Genomic DNA, 14,179 nt, shown 5'->3' with positions numbered 1-14,179 from the left:
TTTTGGTTTTGTTTTGCCTTGTTTTTCTGGATTTCTGCCTTTCCCTGCTGGGTGAGCTGAATTCCTTTTTGCTCTGTCTTCAGATAATACCTGAGTACTGATATAGTCTTTTTGAAGCCTAGCTTCTTCAGGGTTTTTTTCCCTATCAGTCTGTTGGCTCTTGTTTTTGAGAGGGTTTTGGCGGATTGCAGACAGAAGCTTTTCTATTCTGTCCTATTTAGTTAGCTTGGGTCCCATCACTTGCTCAGCCTATCTTTCTATCTGTGTGAGTGTTTTTTCATCTTGCTTCACCGTTATTATATGTTGGGGGCTGCCTATTGCTTTGGGGTCTGCTCTGGAGCAGTTTAGATTTCCCTTTCTGTCTTTAGGCTATGTAGTTCTCCGGCTGTGATCAAGGGGTCTAGGGCACCGTAGGAACCCCCCACGGCTACTGCTAGTTGTTGTTGTTAGGTTCAGGGGTCTGCAATCCAATAGCTGCCAACTTCTCTGGTTTTCTGGACTTAGCTATTATTTCTGTTTTTGCCTCCTACGGTGACTCATTCATAACAGTCCTGCGTAGCACTGGTGTGGTTGGGGACCTTACTGGTTGCCTGGTGCTAACTACTGGTGTAGTGTGTGTTGTACTGGATACACTACTGGTGGTTCTGCGTAATACAGGGATATTAGGCTTCCTAGGACCACTTCTGTTCACTGTAGGTAAACTGGGTAGTAGCTGTCTGTGAACTTTTAGACTCACCATGGGCATAACAGATTCACCACTAACAGGGCGAGGATTCTCTGGCTCCACTGTTGGTGTGGCACCTGCTGCCTGAATTTCCTGATTTTCAGAATTTTCTTGAGTCACTTCTTCTTGCACTACCAGTTGGGGAAAGGTCAAAACTGGCACCACTATGGCTTGATTCACTCTAGTCCAATATGCAGGGAATTCTCCGAGTACAGTGCTGACCTTTTCTTCCTTCTCTATGGGTTGGATGTTGTTTTGCTCTTCCATTCTTTCCTTTAGCTGGTCAGGACACAGTTTCAGATGATCCCTTGATACTGCTGATGAGGTTTCTCCTCCATCCTTACTGATAAGGCAGACTTTGGTGTGTCAAAGTTTGATGGTAAGACGGTGTAGGGTTCAGCTTCCCATTGGTCATCCAATTTATGCATCCTCCTTTTCCTCTTTAGGACTTGTTTTCCTGGTGACAAGGGAACTGCAGGTGCATGTTGATTGTAGTTCTTCTCCTGCTTTTGTCTTGCCTGGGCTAGACTCTTTTCTACACACTCTTGTACTCTTCGATATTGCTGCTGCCGTTCTGTATCCCAGTCAGCATCTGGTGATGTCACCTCAGGTGTAAGGACTCCCATATCCAAATCAATAGGCAACTTGCCAGGCCTCGCTCTCATTAGGTAGGCTGGAGTGCAGTTGGCGGAATTTACAGGAATGTGACTGTAGAGGTCTACCAGATCTGGCAACTTTTCTGGCCAAAGATTCCTCTCTTCCAAAGGCAAGGTCTTCAGTAGATCGATCACCACCTGATTCATCTTTTCACACATGCCATTGGTCTGTGGATGGTACGTTGTTGTCCTGATCTTCTTGCAACCGTACCAGTTACAGAATTCCTGGAACACTTCTGCCTCAAAGGCTGGACCTTGATCTGTAAGCACTCGCTCAGGGTATCCTTGTGGTCTACAAAAGTGCTGTTGGAATGCTCTGGCTGCTGTCTTGGCTGTTTGATCCTTGACAAGCACGACTACCAGGAATCTCGAGTAGTGGTCAATGATGGTAAGAGCATAAATATAGCCTGAACGGCTTGAGACCAACTTCACATGGTCCAGGGCTACCAACTCGAGTGGTTGTTTGGTTATTATTGGCTGCAAAGGAGCTCGCTGGCTGTTACGGTCCTTCCTGCGCAGGTTGCATTGTCCACACTCCCGACACCAATTTTCATTGGCTTTCCTCATACCAGCCCAGTAGAATCTCTCCCGGAGCAAGGCCTCCAACTTCTTCCATCCGAAGTGTCCAGCTCCATTGTGGTATGCTTCCAAGACCATTGATGCCTCTCTCTTTGGGACTACTACTTGCCAGACCAACTCATGAGTGCGGGCATTGATACTCCTCTGACACAGCTTTCCTTCATAAATGAACAGCCTGCCTCTTTCCTTCCATAACTGCTGGGTTTCTTCAGGAGCATCCGACTCTGGGCGTGAGTCAGCTTGTGACAGTAGCTCCTTTACCAGGCGGACTGTGGGGTCGCTATCTTGGGTTTCTGCCCAATCATGATGAGGCAATGGATATAGGGTGGCCTGCTTCATGATAGACCGTCTGTTTCTCTCTCCTTGGGCACGTTGGGCTGCAATTGGCCGGTGGAAGGCAGGTAACTCTATTTTTTCGAGTGCCTCAGGGTCTTCTCCTGCATCTGACAGATTGGGCATTCTGGACAGTGCATCAGCATTGGCATTCTTGTGCCCTGCTCGGTACTTGATGGTAAATTCATAGTTAGACAGCCGGGCCATCCTTCGCTGCTCCAGTGCACCTAGTTTTGCAGTTTCCAAGTGAGTCAACGGGTTGTTATCTGTGAAGATGGTAAACTTGGCTGAAGCTAGGTAATGCTTGAATCTTTCAGTCACAGCCCAGACTATGGCGAGGAACTCCAGTTTGAAGGAACTGTAGTTGTCAGGGTTCCTTTCAGTGGGATGAAGCTTCCTGCTGGCGTAGGACATCACTCTTTCTTTGCCATTCTGTACCTGTGACAGTACTGCTCCCAGTCCCACGTTGCTGGCATCAGTATATAACACAAATGGTTGGTCATAATCTGGGTAGGCCAGAACTTCGTCTCCTGTGAGAGCCATCTTCAGTCGAGCGAAGGATCTCTCCAGTTCCTCATTCCATTCAAATGTAGGACTCTTCTTTCTGGCTTTCTTGGGCTGGCCCACCAGAAGATTTTGAATAGGGGTGGCTATCTCAGTGAAGCCTTTGATGAACCTTCGGTAGTAGCTTACTAACCCGAGGATTTGGCGTACTTCATGAAGGTTGCTGGGCTTCTGCCAGTCCCGGATGACAGTGGCTTTGTCGGGATCCGGTGCCACACCTTCTGCACTCACTACATGACCGAGATACTGTACCTTGGGCTTCAGGAGATGGCATTTGGATGGCTTCACTTTCAGGCCAAAGTTGGACAAGGCTTTAAACACCTCAGCCAGGTGTTTCAGATGGTCTTCATAAGTCTTGGAGAAAACAATGACATCATCAAGGTACAACAGGACTGTCTCAAAGTTCTTGTGTCCAAGACAGCACTCCATTAGCCGTTGAAATGTCCCAGGGGCGGTGTAGAGCCCGAATGGCATGTAGTTGAACTCGCAGAGACCCATTGGGGTAGTAAATGCTGTTTTCTCCTTGTCTGCCTCTGCCACGGGAACCTGCCAGTACCCACTAGTGAGATCTAAGGTGGAAAAATAGTTAGCAGTTTAAGTGCGGCTAATGACTCCTCAATTCTGGGTAATGGGTAGGCATCCTTATGTGTAATGCTGTTAATTTTTCAGTAATCAACACACATTCTCATGGTACTGTGGCGCCCCTAAGGCTCAGTCGCCACAGAGGTACTACACCTTCTCCTAAGGTGTGGTGCCCCACCATCCGGGTAGGTTGGGAACCCCAGACCACACTTCAACACTCGCACCCCACACAACAGGGTAGTTCTGCACAACCACATTGCGGCTCAGTGCTTAGAAAGTAGCAGAGCACCTTTGGTGGTTGCCTGCTTGGAACACTGGATGTGCTGGGAGGTGGGTGGAGTTAAGATACATAAAAGAGTGGGAAAGTGTAGGATGACAGGTCAGTCTCACAGAAGGTCAGTTGGGTAGGAAGTCACACAGACAGGAGTGAGGATCCCTGTAAGAAGGGATGGAGGAAGGAGTGCTGCAGCTGCCTCAATGATCTGAGCCAGCTGGCACGGGAAAGGAAAAGAAGGAGAAAGACGTATAATTGAAACCTAAGCTTCCATAAGAAAGAGAGACAAGTACAGAACGAAGGAGTAGAGAGAACAGAGAGGATGTGGGTTAGAAGAGGAACCCTGCCTATAGGTTCTCAGCGCAAGGCCGGGGCCCGGTCCCCGAGGTTGTATGGACACTTATGGTTCTGCAGCAGACACCGGTGGAGTAGTTGGCTGTAAATGCACTACTCCCATCTAAGACTTGGGGCACAACAGCAATCGGATAGAGAGCCGGGACTCAGGAGAAGGTAGTCCCCGAAGCTGGCTACAGCTGTCTGCCGTGCAAGTGAGGTTCTTGGGAACATCTGTCAGGAGGAACTCTAGCGTACCACGGTACTGGAGATCTTCCCAATTAAAGGCGCTATAGAGGAGACGTTCAGGAAAGGCACATAAGTTGGCGGAGTGTGGAAGGGAGCTTTCCATCTTGCCTGGAGGTTGGCTGAGTCCCTGGCCCGGAGGACACGGCACAGAAGCGGGCACTACTGACTGTGAGTAAAGCTTTGGAACTACATGCCCTGGTGTCCTCCCTTCCTTCCTGTGTGAATCCGCCTGACACTGCTACATCCCCGGCGCCGGACACTACATCATCTAAGTGTCCCCATATCTACACTGCCCTGGGTCATCAGCCCTGCCTGTGGAGGGCTATACCATCACTGCTGCACCGCACCATCTGTCCCAGAGGATCTGTCTGCAGCGTCGGCTTAACACCTCCCTTGCCGAGCACCACAGGTAGCGTCACAAACTATTCACCATTCACATATCGCCATTACTTGGGCACCCAGGGCCACGGTCCGGGTCACCGCTGCTGTGACACATGCCCCCTGACACCGGCCCGGTACCGAGTACCCCACAGCCCTGGGAGGGCGACCCAGTACCATCTTTCTTTTTCACAAAGACTATTGGAGCTGCCCAGGGGCTACAACTGTCTCTGATCACCCCAGCCTCCTTCATTTCCCGCAACATACTTTTGGCACATTGATATTGTGTTGGGGGTATTGGCCGGTACCTTTCTATAATGGGTGGATGATCTCCAGTGGGGATATGGTGTTGAACCCCTTTTGCCTTCACAAAGTCTAGAGGGTGTTTACTGAATACCCGCTCATACTCCTGAGTCACTCGGTAAACCCCATTCTTTTGGTATGAAGGGGTGGAGTCAGTCCCCACCTGCAGCTGCTGACACCACTCCTCCAGCTGCTTTACAGAGCCCCTGTCCTCCACCTGGTCGGATGAGACCAAGGGCTCTGCTGCCTGTATGGCGTTGTTACTGACAGTAAGCAGCTTAGCAACAGTGGCATACCGAGGTATTGTAGCCTCCTCCTCCCCACAATTCAAGAGGCGTACAGGTACTCTCCCTTTGCGAACATCAACTACCCCCCGGGCTGTCAGGACGGTGGGCCGGCTGTCAGAGTACACTGGTTCTACCAATGCTTGGAAATCTTTTCCTCTGAGGCCGATGGCTGCCCGACACCAAATCAACATTTCACATCTGGGGGGTATTGCAATGGGGAAAGCATCACTCACTCTGACGCTGCCAATTTCTCCACCAGAGAGTTTTACCTGCTGTCTTTGCATCAGGGCCTTGATCTCCTTCTGCAGGACTCGTTCACCGGAACCAGCAGTCTCAGCCACCTGTTGCAGTGAGAAAATATCCTCGGAAAGGCAATTTTCAATCACATTGGTACCAAGAGTCATCATGGGATTACATTCTCGTTGATCAATATCTACAACTATCAGACCTTGAGACTTTAACTCTACTCTCCCCACTTTAATAGTAATTTCTTTGCATCCTACTTGCGGCAAAGACTGACCATTACTGGCAACTACTGTGAGTTCATCACTTGGGCCACGGGTAAGTTCAGAGTCAGCCCAATACCGCTTGTAAAGAATATATGGCATAGTTGTCACCTGAGAGCCAGTGTGCAGCAAAGCGTTCATGGGGATGCCATCAATCACCACTGGGAGGACGGTCGTCCTCCAACATACTTGGCTCGCCAGTTCTTTGGGCCTTGTGGTCCTACTCCTGGGGGTTGGCCCTCTGCCCCAGGGGTTGCTCGTTTAACCCCTTTCTGTCATGTGACGTACTATCCCGTCCATGTGCCCTGGGACTTAATTCCCAGGGACGGGAGAGTACGTCACAGCAATCAGCGGCGCCTACGTGGTGAGCACCACTGATCGTAGCCGGGTGTCAGCTGATTATCACAGCTGACACCCGGCACAATGTGCCAGGGGTGGTCACAGACCGCCCCCGACACGTTAACCCCTTGCACACGATCGCGGTGTACCGGGGGTTAAAGGGAAGCATCGGCAGGGAGGGGGCTCCCTCCGTGCTTCCCTGAGCCCCCCACAGCAGCGCAATGTGCAGCGCTGCTGTGGGGGGCTCCATCCCTGCAGGTCCCCGAATCCAAGATGGCGATGGGGACCTTCAGGAGCCTGCAGGGAGCTGGCTTCCTCAGTGCCTGCAAAGCGCAGGCATGAGGAAAGCCTGTGCAGTACCTGTGACAGATAGCTGATCTGTCACAGTGATCTGTGATGTGACAGATCAGCGATCTGTCATATGACAGCTATGTCCCCCTTAGGACAATGTAATAAAGTTAAAAAAAAAAAAAAAAAAGGTGTAAAATAATTTTGTAAAAATCGCTAAATAAATTAAAAAAATATATATATATTCCCTAATAAATTCAATTTTTGGAAATAAAAGGAAAAAAAAAAATAAAAGTACACATATTTGGTATTGCCGCGTCCGTAACGACCCGCCCTATAAAACTGTCCCACCAGTTAACCCCTTTAGCGAACCCCTTAAAAAATAAAAAACTAAGCAAAAAATAATTATTTATTATCATACCGCCAAATAAAAAGTGCAATAACGCGCGATCAAAAAGATGCATATGAATATCCATGGTACCGCTGAAAACGTCATCTTGGCCCGCAAAAAACGAGCCACCATACAGCATGATCAGCAAAAAAATAAAAAAAAGTTATAGCTCGCAGAATAAAGCGATGCAAAAATAATTATTTTTATATAAAATTGTTTTCATTGTATAAAAGCGCCAAAACATAAAAAAAGACCTAAATGAGGTATCGCTGTAACCGTACTGACCAGAAGAATAAAACCGCTTTATCAATTTTACCGCACGCGGAATGGTGTAAACGCACCCCCCAAAAGAAATTCATGAAACGCTGGTTTTTGTTCATTCTGCGTCCCAAAAATCATGCCCGAAAATGATACCAATAAAAACGTCAACATGTCCCGCAAAAAATAAGACCTCACATGACTCGGTGGGTCAAAATATGGAAAAAATTATAGCTCTCAATATGTGGTGATGCAAAAGCTATTTTTACAATAAAAAGCGTCTTTTAGCGTGCGACAGCTGCCAAAAATAAAAACCCGCTATAAATAGTAAATCAAACCCCCCCAGTTATCACCACCTTAGTTAGGGAAAAATTATAAAATTAAAAGAAAATGTATTTATTTCCATTTTCCCATTAGGGCTAGGGTTAGGGCTGAGATTAGGGTTAGGGGTGTGTTGGGTTTAGGGTTGGAGTTATAATTGGGGTGGGGGGTTTCCACTGTTTGGGCACATCAGGTGCTCTCCAAACGCAACATGGCGTCTGATCTCAATTCCAGCCAATTCTGCATTGAAAAAGTCAAATGGTGCTCCTTCCCTTCCAAGCTCTGCCATGCGCCCAAACAATGGTTTACCCCCACATATGGGGTATCAGCCTACTCAGGACTTTTGGGGTCCAATTTCTCCTGTTACCCTTAGGAAAATAAAAAATTGAGGGCAAAAATATGATTTTTTTTATTTTCACGCCCGGGCGGTATAAACTTCTGTGAAGCACTTGGGGGTACAAAGTGCTCACCACACATCTAGATAAGTTCCGTGGGGGGTCTAGATTCCAAAATGGGGTCACTTTTGGGGAGTTTCAATAGTTTAGGTACATCAGGGGCTCTCCAAACGCACATGACACCCTCAGACCATTCCATCAAAGGCAGCATTCCAAAACGTCACTACTTCCCTTCCAAGCCCCGACGTGTGCCCATACAGTAGTTTTGTCCCACATATGAGGTATCCGCGTACTCAGGACAAATTGGACAACAACTTTTGGGGTCCAATTTCTCTTGTCACCCTTGGGAAAATAAAAAAATTGAGGACTAAATGATCAAGTTTGTGGAAAAAATACGATTTTTTTATTTTCATGCCCGGGCGTTATAAACTTCTGTGAAGCCCTTTGGGGTTCAAAGTGCTCACCACACATCTAGATAAGTTCCTTAGGGGGTCTAGTTTGCAAAATGGAGTCACTTGTGGGGGGTTTCCACTGTTTAGGTACATCAGGGGCTCTCCAAAAGCAACATGACACCCGCAGAGCATTCCATCAAAGTCTGCATTCCAAAATGTCACTACTTCCCTTCCGAGCCCTGACGTGTGCCCATACAGTAGTTTTCTCCCACATATGAGGTATCCGCGTACTCAGGACAAATTGGACAACAACTTTTGGGGTCCAATTTCTCCTGGTACCCTTGGGAAAATAAAAAAATTGGTGACTATTATGTTTGTGGAAAAAATACGATTTTTTTTATTTTCACGCCCGGGCGTTATAAACTTCTGTGAAGCACGGGGGGGGGTTCAAAGTGCTCACCACACATCTAGATAAGTTCCTTGGGGGGTCTAGTTTCCAAAATGGTGTCATTTGTTGGGGGTTTTCACTGTTTTGGTACATCAGGGGTTTTCCAACCGCGACATGGTGCCCGATCTCAATTCCAGCCAAAAATGTCAAATGGCGCTGCTTCCCTTCCGAGCTCTGCCATGCGCCCAAATAGTCGTTTACACCCACATATGGGGTATCAGCGCACTCAGGACAAATTGCACAATAACTTTTAGTGTCCTGTTACCCTTGGAAAAATAAAAATTGGGGGTGAAAACATCATTTTTGTGGAAAAAATATGATTTTTTAATTGTACGGCTTTACGTTATAAAAATCTGTGAAGCCCTTGGGGGATCAAAGTTCTCAACACACATCTAGACAAGTTCCTTGGGGGTCTAGTTTCCAAAATAGGGTCACTTGTGGGGGGTTTCCACTGTTTAGGTACATCAGGGGCTCTCCAAATGTGACATGGCGTCCGATCTGAATTCCAGCCAATTTTGCATTGAAAAAGTCAAACGGCGCTCCTTCCCTTCTGAGCTCTGCCATGCGCCGAAACAGTGGTTCCCCCACATATCAGGTATCAGCGTACAATCTGCACAATACCTTTTGCAGTCCAATTTCTCCTGTTACCCTTGGTAAAATAAAAAAAATTGAATCTGAAGTATTTTTTTTGTGAAAAAAAGTTAAATGTTCATTTTTTTTTAAATATTCAAAAAATTCCTGTGAAGCACCTGAAGGGTTAATAAACTTGTGGTTTTGAGCACCTTAAGGGGTGCAGTTTTTAGAATGGTTACACTTTTGGGTATTTTCTATCATATATAGACCCCTCAAAGTGGCTTCAAATGTGATGTAGTCCGTAAAAATAAAATGGTGTTGCAAAAATGAGAAATCGCTTGTCAACTTTTAACCCTTATAACTTCCTAACAAAAAAAAATTTGGTTCCAAAATTGTGCTGATGTAAAGTAAACATGTGGGAAATGTTACTTATTAAGTTTTTTGTGTGCCATATCTCTGTGATTTAAGGGCATAAAAATTCAAAGTTGGAAAATTGGGAAATTTTAAAAATTTTCCCCAAATTTCCGTTTTTTTCACAAATAAACGCAAGTTATTTGAATGACATTTTACCACTAACATGAAGTAAAATATGTCACGAGAAAACATTGTCAGAATCACCAGGATCCATGGAAGTGTTTCAGAGTTATTACCTCATAAAGGGACAGTGGTCAGAATTGTAAAAATTGGCCCGGGAGTTAACGTGCAAACCACCCTTGGGGGTTAAGGGGTTAAATAATAGAATTTTGCGATGTGGCCTGCCTTGTGGCATTGACGACAGATGGGACGTCCGTCCTGGTCATAGCGATCGTTGTTTCTCCCTCGGAGTGGCGGGATCCTCTTCTTCCATAGCCATGGGACATTCTCTGGACTGGAGGCCAGCTGGATCTTCTCCTTGGAGGACACCTGCAGGGACTGCACAGTTTTAGCAAGTGCAGCCATACCTTTGGTCAACTCCTGGACCTGAAGACGCAGCTCTTCAGATGGATCTTTATCCAAAGTCTGTGCATCAGCCTCCGCAGGGCTGAGAGGGAAAGATGCTGCCTCTTGATGGTAGGTGATCGCTGGGCGCCTAGGGGGTGCTGGACGGCTAGCAGTTGGTTCATGCAGCACCCAAATAGCCCGGTCTTTGAAGTCTGCGAAGTCCAGATCAGGGTTCTGTAGGGCTATGATGTGCTCTGTGGGTCCTGGATAAGAGTCCTTCAATAAACTGCTCCTTTAACAGTCTGTCTCCATCTTTGACACTGTCTGGATCAATCTGCTTGATGGCTCGCAGCGCCTCCTGCAGGTTCAGAGTATAGTCCCATATACTGTCCTGCGCTCTCTGCTTACACCCAAAGAATCTCATCTTGATCTCAGCTGCAGTGTGAGTGTCAAAGGTGCTTCTTAGCTTGGCCAGAATTCTTTTAACAGTCTGTTTATCAGTGTCCTGCCATGATTTTATTTCCCTCTGTGCTGCACCTGTTAGCTGCCTAATAAGGATGTTCACCTTCTGGCTTTCAGTCAGAGGATACACACAGTCTCTCTTTAAATTCACTCAGGGTATGTGACTCCCCTGAATACTGCGGTAGCCAGGCTGCTCCCGGTATGTAGGGCATAGACAGCGGCATTATGGGGACCGCTGCGGTGGGCGCTCGCTCCTGCTGCGCTCCAGAGGCGGCGCCGGCTGATGGATTCAGCGGCGCCATCGGAGCCGCAGCTGCGCCGGGCCCTGCATCTTGTGGCGCTGGGGGGTCGGCGGGGGTGTCCATCACCGCGTCTGCGCGTGCCTCAGACATTCTCTTCCCCAACTAGTTAACGTTGGGCCAGGCCCTGGGTTGCGCTGGCTTACCGGTTGGATGATCGGGGGACGCCAGGGATGCAGGCCTCTGCTCCTCCCACTTCTCGCGCGCTGGTCTCTTCCCGCGTGGCACTTCACTTCTTCATGTGGCTCCGCCCATGACGGCCTGCCTCTTTGGTTTCTAATGCACACAACACAGTCTCTGGCACACAGGACCCGGTGACACCGGGCTCCGTAAATCCTGTTTGTGATGCCAAAATGGGTCGCCCTCCCAGGGCTGTGGGGTACTCAGTACTGGGCCGGTCTCTCAGAGGGAGGTGTCACAGCAGCGGTGACCCGGTCCGTGGCCATGTAAAAGGGGTTGAGTGATGGAATAAAGTTTATGAGTGATTCGTGACGCCACCTGTGGTGTTCGGCAAGGGAGGTGTTAAGCCGATGCTGCAGACAGATCCTCTGGGACAGATGGTGGGGTGCAGCGGTGATGTTATAGCCCTCCACAGGTAGGGCAGTAGTCCCAAGGCAGAGCAGATGAAGAGGATAGGTGTTGAGGAAGAGGGTGCAGTGTCTGGCACAGAGATGTAGCAGTGCTGAAGAAGTTGCAGGAAGAAGGCAAGGACACAGCAGAGTGTAGTTTCTTTACCTTTACTTTGTAAGTGCAGTCCAGGGTCCAGATTACAGATGGCACAGGAGATGATTAGCCTGTGGTGCCTCCAAGTCTTAGATGGGAATAGAGCATTTGCAGCTTCCTATTCCTCTGGTTTCTGTTGCAGGACCGTCAGTATCCATACAACCTTGGAGACCAGGCTCCAGATCATGCACTCTAGCTGGGAATGAGCTTCAACTCTCTGCTCAATCTCCCCGCTCCTCTCCTCACGTCCACAGACTTCGCCCTCCTCACAGAACGGACTAAATTTCCCCTTCCTGGCCCCCACAGAGTAGCTCTTCCCCCAATTTTGGTTCAGAGTTCCCTCTGCTGGCCTGGAGTAGGAACTGTGTGTGTGTATTGATTAACTGCTAGAGAGACCCATCATTGCTTCCAGGCATGACATCACACTCCCTAAGAGGAAGGTAATGTCACTGTGGCGACCATACTCCTGGGGGCGCCACACTCATCTTGTTCCTCCTTGCACAAAGGCGGAGGTAGCGGTCCTGCTGCTGGGTTGTTGCCCTCCTACGGCCCCCTCCACGTCTCCTGGTGTACTGACCTGTCGCCTGGTAGCGCCTCCAGCCTCTGGACACTACGCTGACAGACACAGCAAACCATCTTGCCACAGCTTGCATTGATGTGCCATCCTGGATGAGCTGCACTACCTGAGCCACTAGGGTGGGTTGTAGAATCCGTCTCATGCTACCACGAGTGTGAAAGCACAACCAGCATTCAAAAGTGACCAAAACATCAGCCAGAAAGCCTTGGTACTGAGATGTGGTCTGTGGTCCCCACCTGCAGAACCACTCCTTTATTGAGGGTGTCTTGATAATTGCTAATAATTTCCATCTGTTGTCTATTCCATTTGCACAACAGCATGTGATATTGATTGTCAATCAGTGTTGCTTCGTAAGGCCTGTTTCACACTTCCATTTTTTGACGTCAGTCAAAATCCGCCAATTTTTTTAAACAACTGATCTCTCTCTCTCTATCTCTCTCTCTCTATCTCTCTCTCTATCTCTCTCTCTCTCTCTATCGCTCTCTCTCTCCTTTTCCAGGCTGCGGTTCCTTTAAAAAGCCGACTTCAGCGGATCCGCCAAAACGACGGTCCGGTGCCACACGTTGGTGTCTCGACGGAGACGGATCCGTTGTTAGCACTTTTCACGGATTGCAACTGACGTCAAAAAGCGGAGGTGTGAAACAGGCCTAAGTGGACAGTTTAATTTCACAGAAGTTTGATTTACTTTGAGTTATATTCTGTTGTTTAAGTGTTCCCTTTATTTCTTTGAGCAGTGTGTGTGTATATATATATATATATATATATATATTTGCAGTGAATAAGGCCGATCAGTAGAATTTACACCAATTTCTGCCTCTTTTTGGATATAGTGCACATCTGTAATGTGCAGCACAAGGTTACCTGAGTGGGTTGGGCATTGGTAAATTCCTGTTACTTTGTAACGATGGTCAGTTCTAGTCTGAGCATGCAGCAGATTCTCGCCCAGTCACTCGCTTCCCGGCAGCATCCGTGCACCACTGCAGAGTCGTCCTATAAGCCTTGGTCTTGGGGCACAATCACATTCCACAGGTCTGATAAACGCCTGTCTGACTGCCGGCTGCCTCTACCCTCCGACTGATCAAACGTTCAGCTGTCAGCAGTTCTGTCCTAGGTGCTCTCACTATTCCCTCGCTGCTCCTTTAACTACAAAATATGCAGAACTGAAAAGGAGAAGGATCAAATTTTTCATTTCTTTTAATTTTTCATTTGGTGGAAATTTACTATATCCCGTCAAGAATGTCCAAGCCGTCGCGTTTGGCCAGGCCCTTGTCAGCTAACGTAACGTCTAAGCTGCCCGTGAGTAGGATTGAAGATTTTAACAGCAGATCAAAAAAAATCAGCTTAGGAGAAAAGATTCTGAGAGCCGGCAGCGAAGGAAGCCTGGTAAGGAAGCCGCAGGCGAGAACGGCGCAGATACCCAACAAGCAGCCTGGGACCAACATTTCCAGAGGTAAGGAACCATCTAGAGATCATTGTATGCTACAGCGGCATCTCTATGGCATTGCACGTCCTTACGTTGTCTGCGGAGAAATATATGGATTCTTAGGGATTCTGGATTTCGCTCTTGTTTTCTTATCAACCGCTAAAAAATGCTTAAACTTTTTCAAAAGTAAATAATGGCAACTGAGGAATGGAAAGAGACGGAATGTGGACTTTCCCCGTAACGGGCATTTCTAGTTTCGGAAAACCCCTCTCCCCTGGTTGCAGGTGATTTTAAAAAATTTAATTGTGTTTTATTCACCCTCCCCAGGTCCAGCGCTGAGTGTCTGCCGCTTCTCCTTGCGTCGGTTATTGTCTGCATGGATGACAGTGCTGCAGCCAAACGGTGACTCACTGATCGGCTGCAGCGCTTTCGACAGAACGTCAGCACTGCAGACAATAACAGATATTCAGAGCCTCGGTATAGACTCACCGTTGGACCAGGGGAGGGTGGGTAAAGAAAATTGTCAAAACGGCAGCGTATCATATAGAAGTTGTCTGATTGTGTATTGTCTTGTGACGCACCTTCCCAAAAACCTCTTACC

The 14,179-nt window shown here is 47.9% G+C and overlaps 1 protein-coding gene across 4 annotated transcripts in view; it reads left to right on the top strand.

Moving 5' to 3' along the window:
• KIAA1217 (KIAA1217 ortholog) overlaps positions 1-14,179 on the top strand; it is an 804,298-nt gene that overhangs the window by 292,834 nt on the left and 497,285 nt on the right. For 2 of the 4 annotated variants that reach the window (XM_073581791.1, XM_073581789.1), the window contains exon 1: positions 13,591-13,605. The exons of the other annotated variants lie outside the window; for them this stretch is intronic. The gene's annotated coding sequence lies outside the window, so the exon portion shown is untranslated. Of the gene's footprint in view, positions 1-13,590; positions 13,606-14,179 lie in introns of those variants that run through there. 4 annotated transcript variants of the gene reach the window in all.

The sequence above is a fragment of the Dendrobates tinctorius genome, unplaced genomic scaffold (genome assembly GCF_039654945.1).
Source record: "Dendrobates tinctorius isolate UK_male_01 unplaced genomic scaffold, ASM3965494v1 ptg000070l, whole genome shotgun sequence".
Lineage (NCBI taxonomy): Eukaryota > Metazoa > Chordata > Amphibia > Anura > Dendrobatidae > Dendrobates > Dendrobates tinctorius.
The sequence above is the reverse complement of the archived record's forward strand: the minus strand, read 5'-3'. Positions and strand labels throughout refer to the sequence as shown.